Source organism: Anthonomus grandis, chromosome 7, assembly GCF_022605725.1.
Source record: "Anthonomus grandis grandis chromosome 7, icAntGran1.3, whole genome shotgun sequence".
Taxonomy (NCBI): Eukaryota; Metazoa; Arthropoda; class Insecta; order Coleoptera; family Curculionidae; genus Anthonomus; species Anthonomus grandis.
The window spans coordinates 8,763,044-8,783,743 of NC_065552.1; the positions used below are offsets into that span (position 1 = coordinate 8,763,044).

A 20,700-nucleotide genomic window follows, 5' to 3' on the forward strand; every position below is an offset into this window, starting at 1 on the left:
AGGAGACCCCAAAACATCAAGTAACTGCGTACGGAAACTATAAACTATAAAGTTCAAAAAGTATTTTCCATCATTAAAGTCGTCAAAATAACGAAGTGAGTTTAAAGTAGGAAGTATTTTACCTTGAGACTAACATCAAGCAGTAATTAGAAAGGGGCACACAATAGATCTTATAGGTTGTAGTGTACCTTCACCTTTTATGCTAACTTCAATTAAACTTGCACTGGTTCTATTTGCTATTTCTCGCATTTACATTGTATTTCATTAAAGGATTAAATAAAAGCTTAAATTGCACTTGTATTTATTATTTATTAAACTTCGCACTCATTTATAATTAATACTTTCTATTATTACTTTTATAATTGAAGGAGCATAATACTCTTATTAGACTGACGTAAAATTAACAACGCTCAACGATACGCACCCACCAACGCATCCTTCGAAGTTCCGTAGGATTCGTGAGGAACTGGAACAGGAATATCTACAATAACAAGAAGATCCTAATAATATGTGACAGCTCTAATAGCACTCCTTAGCGTGACATCGAAGCTAATGTGGAACTGCCTACTGGAACTAAAGAATCTGAATAAACTTTTAGTGAAGAAACTCATCAGCTTTTGTATGAAACTTTTATTCAGTTATGAAAAACGTTAAATAAGTTTGCAAAATATTTAAATTTGTACAAATCCTTTGACAGTATGAAGCTTTTCTCACTCGATCACTTGAAAAACTAGTCAATAACTCAGAAACGATTGTTTTCACAAGGAATGTCGTGAAACTTTTTTTGATCACCTTTCATACGAAACTAAAGTTAATAAAATCGTCAAATGAGTTCTAAATATATTGAGACTTTTCTAAAGCGTTTAAAAATTTCAAGATTTTTTCAACCAATTGAAAAACCACTCAATAACTTGAAAACAGTAGTATTTACAAGAAAACTGGTAATAACCTTTTTTAAAAAAAAAACCTATTAGCTTTCATATGACACTAAAATTTAATATAATCCTTATATTAGCTTTCAATATATTTATGTTTCTATATTTTGTGTCTTTATGACCTCACTAGCCTAGATGTATGTTAAAGTTTAAATGAATGAAATTCTCCATTTCTGAAAGATACAGACAAGTACAGAATTAATTTTATCGCGTTTCCTTTATCTATTATTAATAATTTTTTTAGTTTCTGTTACCCACGACAACTTTTTTTCATTTACTTACTCTACCGGTTCAAATGGTCGAAGGACCGAAAGCGAAATCAAAAAAATTATGCGACCAGCGGTCGGAGTTTTGATTAAGGAATTGACAAAACTCTTTTAAATTGGGAGCAAACGTTTGTTCCTTTTTTTATTCTGTCCTTCATTCAGGTTCGCTGAAACAAAGAGTCACAAAGTATCGAAATTTTCCGACGTGGTCTCTTTAGAAATTCGGGTAATTGTCAGGAACGCAAACACTTTTTAAAACATCCATAATGTCAATTACCGTCCATATTTTAGGAGCTCTTATCCTAATTACCGACCTCTTAACTTCGGCCGATGTTTTTTTTAGGGGTAACAGGATATAAATCCGTCAAAAAAACAAACGACCGGAATGGGGGTGGTAGCAATATGCCACATGGCATGGTGTCGACCCCCATCGGGCACTCGTCTAAAATAATTGCCGTATAAATTTTATGCTGACAGGTAGCGGTCACGTGACAAACTTGATAGACTTATCATATGAAATGTATGATTCGATACAGGGTGTTTTACCTTATCATCGTTTCAAATTCAAATTAATTTTTTTTATTTGTCTTTAAACGCAGGGTAATTATTAAAAAATAATGAAAAAGATGACTACGAGGTCTGGCTATTAAATAACGAGACTGCGTGCCTAGAGGGCGCTCTATACGGGTGAAGAAAAAAACGAGTAGTGTGTTGGGTATCCAGATATCTTGTCTATGCACGTACCAAAACACGTTTTCGTCACTATTATAGTATTCGTGCAGTAGCGGTTTGAAACAAACGTGTTTTTTTCTTGTGCCAAAAACCATGTGTGACGAAAAACAAGAGCAATGCATCAATCCTAAATTTCTCGTTAAATTAAAAAAAACTCCGACTGAGTGCTATAAATTATTGCAAGAGGTCTATGGGGAAAATTCTCTCTCTCGTGCGCGTGTTTTTGAGTGGTGTAAGTGCTTTAGTGAGGGCCGAGAGAGCACTGAAGATGACCAGCGCTCAGGTCGCCCTGTCACAGTTTCAACTCTGGAAACAGTGACCAAAATCAACCAAATTGTGCGTGCAGATCGTCTAATGAGCACCCGGATGATTGCCGAGGCTGTAAACGCCGATAAAGAAACGGTTAGAAAAATTTTGCATGGGGAATTACACATGACAATAGTCTGTGCGAAGTTGGTGCCAAAAAACCTGACTCCTGACCAAAAGCTCTTGCATCAACAGGTCTGCTCAGATTTCCTTGAAAGGTTAGAAGAATATCCCGAACTGATGAAAAACATTATTACTTGCGACGAAACGTGGATTTTTCAATACGATGTTGAAACCAAGCAGCAATCGATGCATTGGAAGACGCCTAAATCGCCCAGAACAAAAAAAGCAAGGATGTCCAAATTAAAATTCAAGGCAATGTTGTTCGTTTTTTTCGACATTAACGGTATCGCGATGACTGAATGGGTTCCAGAGGGTCAAACTGTCAACCAGACTTACTATTTGTCAGTTTTTGTAATACTGCGAGAACGAGTGCGTAAGAAACGGCCCGAGTTGTGGAAAAACAACTCGTGGATTTTGCACCAGGACAACGCACCTGCCCATAACGCGCTATCTGCGAAGCAGTATTTGGCCGGTAAGCGCACTCCAGTGCTCGAACACGCGCCGTTTTTGCCAGATTTGGCCCAGTGCGACTATTTTTTGTTTCCGAAGATAAAATCTGCTTTGAAAGGGACCCGATTTAAGTCGATGGAAGCGGTAAAGCAAAACACGACAGAGCTCCTAAAGGCCCTCACCAAAGAAGACTTCCAGCACTGCTTCGCTCAATGGAAAAAACGTATGGAAAGATGTGTGGCGAAGGGAGGGGAGTATATTGAAGGGGAGCATTCGAATGTATAATAATTTTTATAATAAAACCCTTTTTCGTAACCAGCCTCGTTATTTAATAGCCAGACCTCGTATCTCGCGATACTTAATCCATATACAAGACGTCATCTGGCAGCTCATCAGAGGAGAGAAGGGAGAAGAGAGGCCAAGTATCTTCGTGAATTTTTTAACATGTTTTGTAAAATGTTGACAATTTTTTTGAATGAATATTTTGCAACAAATTGTTGGACGACATACCAAATGATTCTGTAAGACTGATTTAATAAATTTTAAATTTTTTTTAAAATCCATCAAAAGACACTTAAAATGAAAAATTAATTCCAACACTAAGAGGGCATAACAAATGCCGATGATTTCTTGGATAATTATTTGAAATGAAAACATGCGAAATAATTTCAAGAGACATTAATATTTATATCCAATGTTTATAGCTGAACAGTAATTCGCTTGAAATACCTAAAAAAATGTTTGTAATGGAAGAAATAAAAAATTATTCTGAAAGCCTGAATATATAAAAAATTATTTCAAATATCTAAAGGGCATGACAAAATGAATTGCAGTGCCGAGAAAAAATAAAAAATAATTCTGAGAGCCTGAAAATATGAAAAATAATTTTAAATTACTGGGAGATATATACCGGGTGACACAGAAAAGAGGGAACAATACTTAATAACTTTTTTACTTTTTAATATAATCAAATAAAATTTAGTATATCGATAGAATAGTTATAGGAGCATCTTTTGACATATTTTATAGTTTTCGATCACTTCCAATTTAACAAGAAATGACACTAATTTTCTTATTTTAAATGGAACACTTGGTAAATTATTACGTATTTCGATAGAAAATAATATTTGCTATTTTTTTTTATACTTTGCCATAAATGCGTTAAAAGTTCTAATTTTTAAGCAAGTAGTCACGGAAAACTAGTTTTCATTACATTTTATTACATTCATTACATCACATTTTTTTAAATAGCACATTGTTGAGAACAACCACTTTTGAAATGCGATTTCTTTCTCCCAATAATTTGATATGATTATTTTTTAAATCGGTTGATAAATAAGCCCATCAGAAGAAAAAAACTCACATAAACGCATTTAATTAATAAAAATAGCATAGAAGGATTTCTTGAATCTAAATTCACAAAAATAAATGAACAGGAAGCATTGTAATGACACGCCTGCGTATTTTTTTCAAATGACATAACACATCATATTTTGTCAAACGTCATATTACTATTTGAGAATAAAAGAAAAAACAATTTTTTCAATATAATCTTTTTTTCAATATCTTAACTCTAAATATTTTATTTACCATTTACCTAACATAACATAGGTACACACAAACGGTAAACAAAAAAAATATGGGGTTATAAATTATTTTAATATAAAACTTTTTACATGTATTGTTCGAAGTATGCGCGGGAATATAGCGTACGGCATATAAACTTTTTTTTCATTGAAGAATGCGTCAAACCGCGGCCTATTCAAGAAATCCTTCTATGCTATTTTTATTAATTAAATGCGTTTATGTGAGTTTTTTTCTTCTTATGGGCTTATTTATCAACCGATTTAAGAAATAATCATATCAAATTATTGGGAAAAAGAAACCGTATTTCAAAAGTGTTCCCAATAATGTGCTATTTAAAAAAATAGGTTAATGCCAAAATTAATAGTTTGGACAGTTTAAATAGGCGTGTAAAAGATTTAAGTCATAAAATGCAATGAAAACTATTTTTCATTGCATCTATGAGTATAAACCAAAAAGTAGAAGATACTTTTATCATTATCATTGTTTTCAGAATATTATTTTTTATCGAAATATGAACTATTCTATCGATATACCAAATTTCATTTATTTATCTTGAAAAGTAAGAAAGTTATTTAGTGTTCCCTTTTTTCTGTGTCACTTGGTACTTGCCTTAAAAGGACTGCAATAAAATGAAAAAATCTTTTGAAATACCTAAAAGATATATGAAAATTATTGTCAATGTCTAAAAATGAATGGAAAAAATTACGTCAATATTTAAATTAAAATTAAAAATTATTTTAAATGTAAGGAATATACTTTCTTAGAACTAGTCTTTCCTAAATACCAAGTCTTTCTTTCGCAAAGTAAAATGCCATCTTGCCAATCTTGCCAATCTTGTTTCAACAGTAATGCACTTCGATAAAATAATTCATCATTATCGAACTTATTATTTAGTTTAAGCAAGATTGGCATTTTATTTTATAATGAAAAAATGTCCTTATAGAAAGTATCTTTTTTACAGTTAACATATTTTTGTATTTTTTTTATCCATTTTTCGGCACTAGAAATAATTTTCATGTTTTTTACGTATCTTTTATATGAATCATTCACTCCAGCCCAAAAATGGGCATTTCCAATATATTATTTTAAATGTCTAAAAGACGTGGAAAAATTAATTTCAATGCTGAGAAAAAACTACAAATATTCTGAGAACCTGAAATGTATAAGAAATTATTTTCGTTCGCTGGGAGATATAAATACTCACATTAAATGAGAAATCACTTAAAATACCTAAAAGATTACATGATTTTCAATGCCTGAAAAGACGTCAATGAGTCTTGAAATAAAATGGAAAATTACTTCAAATATCTAAAAAACGTGAAAAATTTGTTTTTTTTAGTGCCTGGAAGAAATAAAAAATTGATCCAAAGATTTGAAAAATGTGAGAAATTGTGATTGAAATTGAGAAATTGTGAGAAATGTATATGCTTATTGGTCTATAAAAACCAACTCTGTTGTCGTTATTTTGATAAATAATTTGAAGGACCACTACTCTAAACTCTAATTTATTAAAAGTAAAACATTTCCAAAAATACACTCCAAATTTCTTTTTAATTAAATTTGTTATAATACTTTAAGTGTTTCTACTTTACTAAATTAGTTGAAGTGAAGGTTCCAGGCCGAGGGTATATTTTTTTTATAAATTAAAGGTTTTTAAACTGAACGTTTATACTTCTGGTCAAATTTGCGTTTGTTGTTATATCTTTTAAGTTCTGTAATTATAAAACTGTTGCCTTGTGTGCATTTTAGTTTATATCTTAGCAATCTGAAAAATCCTATATCCGAGACGAACCGTCATGCCATAACAAATAAAAGTAAAGAGAAATTGAGGCTGTATTTTTAGAAACCTTTTATTCATAAAAAAATAAATCCTCGGCCTGGAGCCTTCACTCCAACTCATTTATTAAAGTAATAATATTAACAGGTTACATATCTAATTATCAAGGTGTAAAAATGCAATAAAATTATTGAAAAAATTATTGCTTAGAGAGTTTTGAATAAATAAACGCTGAAAACAAGTTTCTTCAAAAAAAGGGTAAACGATAACAAACATATTAACTCAGCCTTATCTGCAACCTTGGACAGGGTGAGATACACCCCTAAAATCTTAAACAGAGAAAGTGATACACCATCTTGAAGCTCTTGAAAAATGCTTTCTAATGATTCGAAAGCCGAATTTCAGAAAATTCTTCTCTGGTTATTAAGGAAAACAATAAATAAAAAGATTATTTTGAAATTTTTATTACTATTTAATTAAATGTTGAAAATGATTTTCGTTATTTTAAAAATAATAATAAAGCTTACTTTCAAATTCTTCGCATACATTCACAAATATTTCTCTGGATATAACACGACATTGCTGAACTTTTTTATGTTGGAATTGCTATAGTGACTCAGATTGCGTTTTAAAAACCACAGATTTTAGGTAACCCAACAAAAAGAAGTTAACAGCTATTAGGTCCAGGGATCTAGGTGGCCATTTAATAGGACCTCCTCTTCCAAGGCACTGGTTAGGATAATGATCATCCAACCATCCTGTTGGAATGGTAGTAAGCGTTTTTCTGAAAAAAAATTCCGTGTATGTCTCTGATTTTCTAATTCTCGCACCATTAATGGTTTGATAAACTCCCATACCATTTCAGCATACATATCGCCAGTTTAATTTCCTGGTATAAATATTAGGTCGATAATACGATTTCTCAATAGACCAGTCCAAACATTAATCTTAATATTGGTTGTGCTCTTTTCTAAATACGTGTGGGTTCTTGTCATTCCAGTTTTGTTTATTAACAGGTCCATTTAATAAAAGGTACACTCATCACTGAAGCAAATATTTTTAACAAGTCGAGATTCTTTTGTAATACCATCTGTCAATATTTCACAAAACTGGATTCTTTTGTGCGGGTCGTCATCACCAAGTTCTTGCAGTATTTGAAGTGTCTATGGATCAAACTTATAAAATTTGAGTACCATTTTTATTGATTCACGAGATAATATAGTTGCTGCAGCTGCTTTACAAGTTGATAAAATGAACTTAGTGCAAACTAACGCAGAATTTCAATTTGCGCTATTTCGTCAACTAATCTCGGTTGATTTTTCTTTTTATTTGTGACAGAACCAGTTTCTTCAAATTTGGCTACTACTACTAGTAGCTAAATTCTAGTAGTTAGCGAACATACTTCGAGCTTACATTTTGACCTGAATGCCTTTGGTTAAAATGTTAAATTGTAACATTTATCCTAAGAACCATAAATGAAAATAATGTTTACAAGTTCAGCTATGCTGTACAACGTTGTTAAAGATTAAGAGTACTGCTTTTCTTTTAAACTGAACCCAAAATCAATTGTTCTTGAAATAATAATACTAATACAAATTACTTTTAAAGTAAATTTTATGATAATAAAATGCCAATAATAATAAACAACGCTTTTTATTCGGCAAAAAAATTATACCAAATAAACAAATACAAAATACCTACGGGCTTGACGTGTTTAGAATTCTTAAGAAATATGCCAGTATATCAGTATTTTAAAATATATTAAGAACGTAACTAATTATTAAATTAATTACTAATATTTAAAATAGAACTATTTCAACATCTTACTAGTATAAATTATACAGCCAAGTTAAAAGAAAATTGCATAAAGGATGCTTAAGATATTCAAGATAAAAAATTGAAATTGAAAAATTGATTTTTTTTTATTTAAGTTTAACACTCTGTATCTCGTGAACAAATCCGTTGTGAACATATGTTTATTTGAACCTTATATCTTAGAATGAGTTAAAGGATCACCTATCAAATATATTTTACGAGTACATGCTTAATTAACACCCTGTATATATTTTTTAATAATATGTTTTGTTTTACTTGAGAATTTTTTTTCTAGTATAACTTAGAAAAGAGAAATATAGCATCTAGTTTATATTTGCATAATAATACTTATAGGTTTGGTGTTAGATAGAAAAAAGTATGACCTGGTGACTAGATTTCCATGTAATTAATGGTGTGAGCCAAATGAAATGACAATTATTTATTGTATATTGAAATGCCGATTTTTTCTCTATACCTTTCAATAGTCGCCGTAACAATCAAGTAGTCCATCGGCGATGTCCACCTTGAAGCTAATGAGCCTTCGTTAGTCAATTGTCTTGCTGACAAAGCCGCCTCATCTCGACTTGAATGCTAAACAGTCACAACATCGCCAAATTGTTATCGACCCAACGGCCGAACCTTTCGTCAAGTTGTCTTTTATGTTATATCCTGAAATGAACGACATAATTCAAGATTAAATCCTTAAACATTAAAAATAAATTGGAAAAAAAATTGTTATTAACTACGTAAAGGTCTAGGGTCTGATGATACTTGTGTAATGTTTTGTTTGGCAAAAATTGAGACAAGAATAAGCAAATCTCTATTTACTCAATCTTGCTAAGACCTAACCTTTCTGAAAGTTGTAATTACACGGCTCCACAAAAAAAAATTCTTGCTATGTTTCTTTTTTCCCTTTAGTAATTTTTTACTAATTTAAGGTGGAAAAAGACGAATATCATAGAGAAAAAAAAATTAGCTTTAGTGTTTATGATACAGAATAGGCATTATAAAACAATATAGCTGGTATAATATTTGCTAACTATATTATTTGCCTACTTCGCATTAAAAAGAATAATATTTAATAAGTTCTATAGTTTCAGTTACTCTCTATGCATTAAATTGATGAAAAAATACTAAAAATTTAGGTACAGTTTTATGAGCTAATTTTCTTTTAGCTTGTCTCTTGTAGGATAGATCTGGGGCATCCATAATTACAAACCAGTAGTAATCCACAAGCGTAGCTTCATTCCAACGGCCCACATTTTTTTTCCATCGCAGAAATATCCTGATGGAATATATCTCCATGTTCGTCACTCACAGTGCCAGATTTAAAAGGGAAACAGTCATATTTCCAAAGTTGAAATGGAGAAAATGTATTTTAAGAAACAAGAATGCATGCCTGTTGATGACATTTGTAAAGAAGTACTTTCACCAAATCTCTGTGATTATCAACTCATTGGTTCCGCAAAAATTCTCGAATAACTCCCTTAAGAACATCATATGCTTCGTTTTGTTTCCTTCCCCTAAAACTCCCCTTTCCCTAAAACACTGTGAAACTCAAGGTCCTTCATAAGGTAGATCCTTCATAATAAAAGGCTTCATAAGGTGGCGTTTGTGGTCCAATAAAAATAACTTCATTACTTAGCGAAGGAATTTGTTTTTTAAGTACTGGAAGACCTGGTTTTCTTTATTCATACCCTTAACAAAGGTTTTCATTAAATCCAAATTAATATGTAGAAAGCACGAACTTATAAATATACCTGGACTGCCAATTCAATGAAAAGTAAATGACCACTACTAGGGGGCCGCCATTTTGCGTGATTCTGTCCTTTCGATGTTGGTCACTCTGACAAATTTTAGTTGTGCCAACTGTAGGTAAACAAAACAATTAAAGTTTTTGAGAGGTTATATTTACAAAAATATAAAATAGAAAGTTACATATAGGTAAGAATTTAAGATAGTTAGATCTGTGATTTTTCTGGTACTTCTTTAAGAGTTTCGTTAAAATTTATGAAAGAAAGTAATCCACCTAAAATGAGACAAAGTTTCAATTAACTTGGAATAGATGCATGCACTTTAAAATATTTGTTTTATCATTTTGATAATTCATATTAAATGAATACCATGAAAATCATGATATTCATTTAAATTTTTGCTTGTATTTAATTAAAAAATTCAGTTAAAAACACTTATTGTCTTTCTATTTTTACTATTACGAGTTTTACTTTTCTTCCATGTACAGTGTTTCTACATTAATAGGTACAACCATCTATAAGAATCAAAATATAGATGATTTTATGAGGGTTTGTAATTATAAAGGGTTTATATAGTAAAAATATGTTATTTTGTCAACAACTCAATATATTATTCTATTATAAACAATACAGACGGACAATTCACAATAATTCGGTTTTGAGACACTGAACCAAATACCTTTAAATAAAGATGATGATACATTATTCACTTATTGAATAAGGAGAAAGATACATCGCCTGTTCCAGATGATATACCCAAGCGTCGTTTACAAATCGCCAAAAACTAGGCAATCCGCTATACTCACACGTCAAACGTCAGCGTCGTCAACTTCATTACCGTTATTTAATATATTTTTTGTTGGCAACACTAAAAATTTTCAGAGTGACCAACATCAAAAGGACACAACCACTATAAAAATGGCGGCCACCATGCAGTGATCATTTTTTGGTATCGTGGCCATATGCTTTAGCAGTCCAGGTATATTTATAAGTTCGTGGTAGAAAGGAAAACATCTTTTAGGTCAATAAGAGGTTCGGCAACGACGTTTTCATCACTGATATTCAGATTTCTCGCAGGCCACTCTGATTTAATGTGTTGAGAATTCCTATCTGTACTATCCCCTATACATGGAAAACAACAGAATTTCGTATATAGTACAGTCATTTGGTGCTCAAAAAAGGGGTTACCTAGAAAGTTTTCCGGGAGTTTAAAAATTGTGATTTTATAGATTTCGACGAGCTCTTTTAGAATTTTCAATTTGCCACCTCGTATCTTTGCCACTCGCGCCACCATATTGGAAAAATTGCGCCCAAATACAGTTTTTAAAAATAACTCCGTTCCAACTCATTTTGCGATAAAAATAGTTATGTATTAAATTAAACTGGAGAAAATTTCATACAATTTATGTATTAACCTTTTTTTTATAAAATCAATAGTTTCAGCGTACGAGAGCCACAAACCAAGGCACATCTACACTTAACTCGATCAAATATCGATCAAACTATACATCTAATGCCATTGTCGTATTTGACGGATATCCGGTAGATGTAACAACCCGTCATATTAAATATGCAGAGCGATCCCGACGATCACGGGAAAATGCTTCAGTTGAAAATAAAATTTGAAGCTGCGAACTTTATGGTCAAGCAAGCCGCGGAAGATGCGGATACGTTAATAATCAATACGGCAATCAGCATTTCATGTACATTTGATTCCGTAATAATTGGCGGTGAAGATTTAGATCTTCTTTTTCTTTTGACGGCTCTATCTACGAGTTCAAACATATACAGTGTGGCCCAAATTGGGTGTGCATGTATGGGTATCTTGGAAACTATAAGAGATAGAAAATTGGTTAAATAGGGAAAGTTGTAGAGCATTTAGTTACCAATTTAGTACCGCTTCCAGAACGATTTTATCTTTTTCCGATTTTGAATTATTTGGAAAAAATCAAAAAGTTGCAATATGGATAAAGGGCTGTATTTTTTTTTAACCTATTTTTAAAATCTGTAAAAACATTATTAGGACAACTTTTTAAGTACAATGTATACCTGAATTCAGTTTTTGTTTGCGACATTTCGGTTCTAAGATTCCATCCTCAACTTCTTTTTTTCTTGAAGCGGTTGGTGCGGTGTCGCTTTTTCTGAAAGCGGCACTAAAGTGACTAAATTGGTAACCCAATACCCTACAACTTTCCCCATTTAACCAATTTTCTATCTCTTATAGTTTCCAAGATACCCATACATCTACACCAGGAAAAGGAAAAATGTCGCAACCAATATATTCAACAAAAATTATCATAGATAAAACAGCCGCAGATAACATTTTATTCCTGCACCCCTTCAGTGGCTGTGATATAATATCAGCACTCTTTAATTAAGGCAAAATAAAATATATTAATGTACTCCGAAAAAACCGAGATTTAAACGAGCTTGTCCAGGTATTCAAAAACCCAAATGCCGATCCGAAGATCATTGCTGAAACTGGAAAGCGTTTCCTCCTTGCGTTATACGGTTATAGTGGCGTAAAAAGTATGTCATTAAACAACTATAGATATACGTGCTCACAAAATCAGCATATAAGAAGACATTAATGGGCTAATTCCTGTCACCACGCTCGAGCCTCCAGCTCCAGAAACCTTGTTGAAACTTATTTCTTGCAAATGCAAAAAGGTATGTCGGGGTGCCTAAGGATACAGAAAGGCGGGATTAAAGTGCTCCGTTTTATGCACCAATTACAATGGTACCTGTGATAATTCGCACGTTTCACTACAAGATAGCGATAAGGAGGAAGAAACAGAGTCTATTCTCGAGCAAACGTATGACAAAATCAAGGAACAAGAGGACTACAATGAAGATGACGATTTCATCGCGGACGACGTTAAAGCAATTTCTATTTGTGAAATTTCGCTCAGTATCGAAACGATGGACTTTTAGAAACTGATCCATCAATAGCGAAGCGAAGGAAAATGCGCTAAATTTTGAAAGTGGATTAGGCCTACTGAGGATACCACCACAAAAAAAACGCGCCACTTACTCTACCTCATGATGGTGTGGAAATGAGTTATTTGGCCAAAACGCGTGTTAGAGTGAAACTTGCAGCTCTCGTACACTGAAACTATTCATTTTACAAAAAAAAGGTTAATACATAAATTGTAGGAAATTTTCTCCAATTTAATTTAATACATAACTATTTTTATCGTAAAATGAGTGAGAACGGAGTTGTTATAAAAAAACTGTATTTGGGTGCCATTTTCCAATATGGCGGCGCGAGCGGCAAAGATATGAGGTGGCAAAGTGAAAATTCTAAAAGAGCACGTCGAAATCTATAAATTCACCAATTTTCAAAACTCCTGGATAACTTTCTAGGTGAAACTAGCAAATGACTGTACTAATACCCTCATTGCCTTTCTAAAAGTATAGCAATGACTTAGATCGCCACATATTTTTCAAGTATCTTTAGCCTAGTTAATTGAATTGGGGAAGGCTTTCAAATTTCCATAGGTCCCTTTCATATGAACTGCATAGCCAATAGAACCAGAGGGCAGTTGGTTGCCAATGTGAAACAAAGCAGCTTTCAAACTAAGTCTCCATACAGTTGTGTCGTGGTTAAAATTTAACCATTTTATCAGACCATTTATGTCGCGACAAACAATGAGATTTTCCTTCTTCTTAAAAAAAGGAAGCAGATTTTGCTGACGTTTCCTGTGATTCGTGACCCTGACATTAGGTTAGAGCAGATTCCATTGCTGTCTTGAACCTAAAAGTTCTGCTTTTGCCTGTGACAAATTAATGTCTCGAACTAGATCACTTAATTCTGTTTAATCAATTTGTGTGGTATATTATCTTTGACCTCAAAATCGGGGTCCTTCGATGTTAAAGGCGTGTTGAGTTCTTCCTCACGCTCACTGTCTTCATTTATTACTTCTAATTCATAATTTTTAAGCGGTGTTGGAATTGGTAAAGCGTCAGAATACGGGATGGGTCGAGTAGCTGACGGAAGGTTTGGGTATTTAACCGTTCTAATTTTTTTCATTGACACTCCTACCTTTATGGGCAGAGTTAAGCAGGAGTGGCAGTCATTTGTAATACTCGTACTTTTCCGCCAAACCATAGGAAATGCAAATGACATGGATCGTTTTTTTTGTTTTTCTACCATTCCCTTAGATCAGTATTACTCAAACTTTTTTCGTGACGGAACCCTTTTAAAAAACTAAATTTTTAACGGAACCCTAAACTCTAAACTAAAAGCAAAAGTAGTTATATGAGAATTGTTTATTAATAATCATACAAAAAAAGATAGATACATTAAGTAGTGAGTTAGTAAGCAAATGATAACACTAAGGTCATTTAATGCGAGGCATGCAATTGTTTTTTATTCCTCATCAACTGGGTAATGTCAGGCTTGATGGAAAAACGTTGAATTCTCATGTCTGGTTCGGCATCCAGTCTATTGCAGTATTTTGTTTTTGTAGCTGTATATGCTGAAAATCCCGTTTTACACAAATACGTTGTTGGGAACGGCAGAAGAACATTCAAAGCTTCCGTGGCAAGTTGTGGATATTCATCACGAACCCTGCACCAAAAAGCATTTAGTGGAATTGTTTTGAACAATGATTTCATGCTTGTATCTGATGTCATTTCTACAAATGATTCATAGATCTGCTGCTCTGAACCATTAAAAACACCAACAAGACAAGCGAACATAAAATACTGAGCGCGGTGTGAGTAAATTTTGCGGTACGTTGCTTGATTAATAAATTCTCCGCACCAAACAATCCTCCTTTATATTATACCAGCAACCATCGAATCATCCCGAATTCCTCAAAAACTTCGGAGAGCCAGACGATTTTCTCCGAAATACGCGTCGACGTACGAGCACGAGAAACAGCGCAACGAACCGAGGTCATTCGATTGCTTATAGTCTGGGGGCAAATGGTGGCGTACGAGTAACGCTATAACATTTCGATGTAATAGGTCTCGTATATGTACCAGTAACACCCATAAGTAGGCGTTTCATTTTCGTTGTTTATTTTTATCTTAGGTAACTTTATTCTTATAGGGTCCACTTTAATACATGCATTCATTTATTATGACTGGTGGCGGAGCACTACCGGAGGTTTCGCGGAGCACGCATACTTTGAGTAACGCTGCCTTAGACATTAAAACATTGAATACCTAGAATAAACCTAGCTGCAAACCATACATAAACCACTGATGAACTCAAACAACCTCGAGGCAATGGTGCCAAATCACCTTTCCAAATTTTTATACAATATATATTTTTCTTAATCCACTGAATAATTTTTTAAAGTGTTGTATTTTGTAACAGGTAAAAAAATGTACTCTTTAAAAGTTTCGTTTGTTTGTTAGATAATAATAAATACTCTGAGAGTAAGCAACACATTTCCGATCGATATCCAGCTACTGAGATCTAGAACGCAGCATATTATGTCGTTTGCCAGCAACCTATTGATAGTCCGCGCCCACTGTTATTCAATTGATATAATGCCCATAGCTCCTGAAATTTCCAAGTAATTTTATTAATTTTTTGTCCAGATATTAACAAGTAATAACTAAATGGATTTATGGTAATTATAAACCTCTATACACTAAAGTTTATTTGTGAAAATTAATTAAAAAGTAGAATGTTAAGGAAATAAAAAAAGCCTTCCAAAGAATTTGAATTAATATTTTTCCTGTAATATATAATAAATATCTAAACGCATTTAAGGTGGTTTTAAACCTCTACAAACAAAAGTTTTTTAGTTAAATATTATTGAACCGCTAGTTGTTAAAAAATATAAAGGGCTATAACTCCTAACGCCTATAAGGAAAAGTTTTATCCATATCCTTTGGCAGTTATAGCCCTTTATAACATCTAACAACTTAATACTTTTTACCAAAAAACGTCGTTCGTAGAGATTTGCAACCATCTCAAATCCGTTTAGATTATTATATATTATAGAAAAAATGTTTAATTAATTTTCACAAAAAACCTTAGTTTGTCGAGGTTTATACCCACTATAAATCGATTTAGTTATCCAGTGTTAATATCTAGACAAAAAATATTAAAATTTCTTTGGAATTCCAGGAGATAAGGTGAGTTTAATGTTCTAACCCTCAGAGTAACTAAACAAGAATTACAACAGACGTATGGAGACCCTGACTTGTCCTGATCGTCTACCTTGATACCAAAGTAATGCTGATAGGCAGTTTTCACAAGCGTGTCAGTTTGTGTTTTTACGAAGAAAATGTTATTGCGCCACAAATATAACAAAAATTGTCTACGGAGTTAACACATTTTCATGCCATATTAATTTAGCAACTCTTCAAATGCAAAACATAATAAAGACCGAATATATCTACGAATCGCAACTTATACAACAATAAAAAAGTAAATGATTACTATTAGGAGGGCGCCATTTTGCGTGATTATGTCCTTTCGATGTTGGTCACTCTGACAAATTTCAGTTGTGCCAATTGTAGGAAAACAAAACAATTAAAGTTTTTGAGAGGTTATGTTTACAAAAATACAAATTAGAAAATTAAGTTACATTTAGTAAAGAATTTAAGATAGTTGCATTAGATCTGTGATTTTTCCTGTACTTCTTTTTAAGAATTTCGTTAAAATTAAGAATAAGAGAAGTCAAATTTAGGAAATTTAAGATTTTCCCTAAAATGAGATAAAGTTTCAGTTAACTTGGGATAGATGCATGCACTTTAAGATATTTGTTTTATTAATCAAATAATCTTGAATCTTGTAAATCCTAATACCATAAAAATGATGATCTTCATTTAAATTTTTGCTTGTAGTTACTTAACAAATGGTGTTAAAAACACTTTTATTTTCTTTCTATTTTTACTATTACGACTTTTACTTTCCTTCTATGTACGTACAGTGTTTCCATATTAATAGGCACAACCATCTATGAAGGTTTATAATTAGCGAGAATCCATATAATAACAATAAACAACTCTATATATTATTCTATCATAAGCAACACAGACAGACAATTCATAATAATTCGGTTTTGAGAGACAGTGAACCAAATACGTAGAATAAGTAATAGTGAGTGGTCGTGATTTTAGAATCCCAATGACGTTTTAAAAACAATGTCAATAAAAAAAATTAATTCAGTTCGTGACAGGTCACACGTCAAACGTCAGCGTTGTCAACTTCATTACCGTTATTTAATATATTTTTTGTTGGCAACACTAAAAATCTTCAGGGTGACCAACATCAAAAGGTTCATGTGTATAACCTATAGACAGATAATGTTACCATTTGCCAGGTGTGCCAACTTCAAAAACTAAATTTTTTCCGAAATATAACCAATATGAATAGACACGTAACTTTGTTTCCAAAACAACAGCTAATCGGTCTTTTTTGAATTTAGCAGGTGGAAATACATTAGAATTATGTATTTCTGAGCCCGAAACATTTCCTTTGTTGTACAGTGTTATTGTTTTAAGCAAGACATAGTGAGATACACAGTTGAGTGCTTTGCTCAAGTCACTTTTTTGTTAAATCAGAACTTTATAAAACTCCGAGGCGCCCTCTCTATTCCGTATATCCACCCTCCCATGTGAAGTTAAATTCATGAGGGGATGCCGGAAAGCCGGAATGAATAGAAAATATTTGCGGAGCTTTTCCATTAAAAAGTAAATTTTATTCCCCAGTTATCACGTCTCGGCGTATAAGGCGCGGCCTTTCAGGTTCCATGGCACTTTATACTTCTTTTGATGTTTTTTAAATGAACGACAGGGGAGCCGGAATTCTGAATAAGGCCGTTTATGCCGGAAAATCGAATAACTTCTGGATATTTACTTTGCTTTTTCAGATACGGACTGGGCTGCGGTCGTGACGAACGATTGGTAAATTTGAATGGACTTAAAATGATCATTGATGTGTACAGGGTATCTCAAGTTCAAGGGTGGTTATTGGAATCTCGGAAACCGTAAAAGTTGGGATGCTTATTAAAATGCTTATAAATTGCGAACACCTATTTCCGGAAAATAAGGCAAATTTTAATATTCAATTCCTATTATGATATTCTTTCTATATTCACATTTTTAACGGAAATCTTTTTAGCCATTATATTATTACTTTAAACATTTTTTTAAATTATTATTCTAATGATTTTTTTCAAGTTTATGACAGTTTATTCTAATTTCTAAGAAGTACTAGAACAGCAATGGAAAACCATTTAGTAGAATAAATTTAAAGGAAAATCATGATTATGACTGATAAATACAATTGCCTTGAGTATTCCCTACTATCTATCAGCTTCTATCAGCTAGCGTCAACTTCGATTCATCAAAAATAATTAAAATAGATACGTGGATTTGTCATCTATATTCCTTTTAAAACGTTGTATAGTTTTCCAAGTACAAACAACCAAATGGTACCACAACGTTTTTAAAGAGATGGAGAGACTACAGATCAGTTTATTTGGAATAAGCTTGAAATGAGTTGGCCTAACTCTGGAAATCTATATGTAGCTGACATGCATAGCTGCCTACGTTATAGGACTCTTCAATAATATGCAGATGATTCGCAGATTTACTTTCTAATAAGTAAAGAAAATTTGAAATAATGAAATTATTTCTTTTAAAGCAGAGGCAATTGGGCAAGAATTTAGGCATAATTATAGATGATGCTAAAAAATCGGTACACATATTATTCAAAAATTAAAAATATCTTATTTCAAACTTTTTCAAACATGAAAATTGATTTAAAAAACTGTTTACCCTCAAAAACAAAATATTACCTGTATTTGATTTGATTATTGTACCATAATCAAATAATGTTAATAAAATAAAAACATATTTTATTTTGGTAACAGCATCTATAGGGACTCCAGTACTACTTATTATAAGAAAAAAATTCAAAAGTTACAAAATGCATGCCATGAAATTTTATTTTAATATTCTATATCGCAGTCACATAACTCGATATTTCAAAAATAATAAAATTCTTAACATGGAAACCATACGGCAGGCTCACATGTACCGTTTTATTTTTAAACTAGTTAAAACCAAAAAATTAGATTATATTCATACCTACCTAACTGCTACACACTTGCAGAACCCAAAACACTGACATGTAAAATGTCATGTTTTGACATGTTTTTTTTATATAGATCTTCTCTTCACTCCACATCAAATTTTCAAAAATCATTTATATATTGCGTTTGAAATATGAAATAATTTCTCACAAAATATAAAATCGCTAACATTATATGGCCTTAATAAGTATATACGATCAATGCTTCTCCAATTACAAGAATAACATTAAGCTTGGTCTCTGCGATCAATAACGGGATTATACATGTATTATGTTTACTGTCTATATTTTTAGCCTTCCATTTTACGATATATTGCAATATGTGAAAATGCCTACTTGTCACTTCATCGTTTACCTATTACCGCCATCCTAGATCCTCCTCGTACTGCAGCTTACACGTACATGACGCGTTATGACGCTGTGTATTCTTATTGGCAATTATTGCCTTTGTTTTATTTGTATTTATTGCTGAAATACATATCTCTGCACTGTATAGAAACTGCACTCTATGCTGCTGAATACCTATTTCTGAAAAATAAGGCAAATTTTAATTTTCTAATTTCTTTATTAAATTCTATTGATTTATGATAATTTATTCTTCAAGAAGTTTTCTTTTCAAAGAAGTACTAGGAAGGCAATGGAAAATTACTTAGTATTTTCAGGAAAATCCTAATTATAGCTGATAAATACAACTGCTTTAAGTACGGGTCTCCCTGCTATCTATCAGCTTCTGTCAGCTGGCGTTAGGTTTGATTGATTCAGATATAATTCAAAATATTTAAAACAGGTACATGGATTCATCATCTTCATCTCTTTCAAAGCGTTGTCCATTTTTCCAGGTGCACACAACCACAAAAGGGTACCGCAATGTTTTCACGGAGATAGAGAGACTACAGATAAGTTTTCTTGGAATAAGCTTGAGATGAGCTGGCCTAACTGGAAAAGTAGTAAAAGATGATCATTCCGTAATTTATACGGGAGAAAACACAGTCAAAGTCCACAACCCAGAAATGGAGTCGCAATAATAGTGTCACAGGAAATTTTAAAAACCGTCACAAATTTATTTTATTTTTTGGATAAAATAATGATGATACAGCTTCAAACTACTACACCACATTGTAACATCCTACAAGCATATCCACTAGCCTCAGAATATGATGCCGAACAAATAAAGAGCATTTATGATGATTTTGATTGTTAATAGCATTAATAAGGGGCTACGGAATAACCATTAGTATGAGCGATTTTAATGAAAAAACAAAATTAGCAAAGGAAAACAGGAGAACATAATAGGAGACTATCGCTTGGATTCACGTTCTGCTTACAAAAACAACTAATAATCACCAACACATTCTAAAAGTTACGAAAACTTCGCCTATATAAATAGAGATTTCTTGCAGGTTTCTCTAAAATAATTGTTAGGAATCCAGAGACGGATCTACAAAATCCTTTTGGGGGGGTTCATCAAAAATGTTCGAATTATTCCTTAACAAAAGACAATTTTATATATTGTATAGCCCAAGTTTCAGTGCACAAGGAATAAAAAGGGATGAGCAGCCGCATGCTTTATAGTAACCCACACTGCAAACACTTTTGCAGTTGGGGTTACTATAGAGCATGTGGGCTGCAATGTGTTGCATATTTCGACATTTCATATCGAATACTTGATATTGTTTAAGACCAATGCCGTTGATAATAATTAACAATTATATGAAAGTAGTCACCTGACCTTTTTACCGAGAATGTTTCATATCTTTTGTTATTTGATTATTACCCCTGACCTGATTTTGTTCTTGTTTTTATTTTTGTTTGACTTATGATATTATGTTCAATAATTCTTTATTATTTCATTTTTATTGCCCAGTTTTTAATCTATAAATTTATAAAT

At 32.4% G+C, this 20,700-nt stretch overlaps 1 long non-coding RNA gene across 1 annotated transcript in view; it reads right to left on the reverse strand.

Moving 5' to 3' along the window:
- The window catches only part of LOC126738513 (uncharacterized), a 155,459-nt gene that overhangs the window by 69,250 nt on the left and 65,509 nt on the right, over window positions 1–20,700 (reverse strand). Inside the window, exon 2 of the long non-coding RNA XR_007661359.1 lies at window positions 8,467–8,660. This is a non-coding gene — a long non-coding RNA (uncharacterized LOC126738513). The remainder of the gene's footprint in view (window positions 1–8,466; window positions 8,661–20,700) is intronic.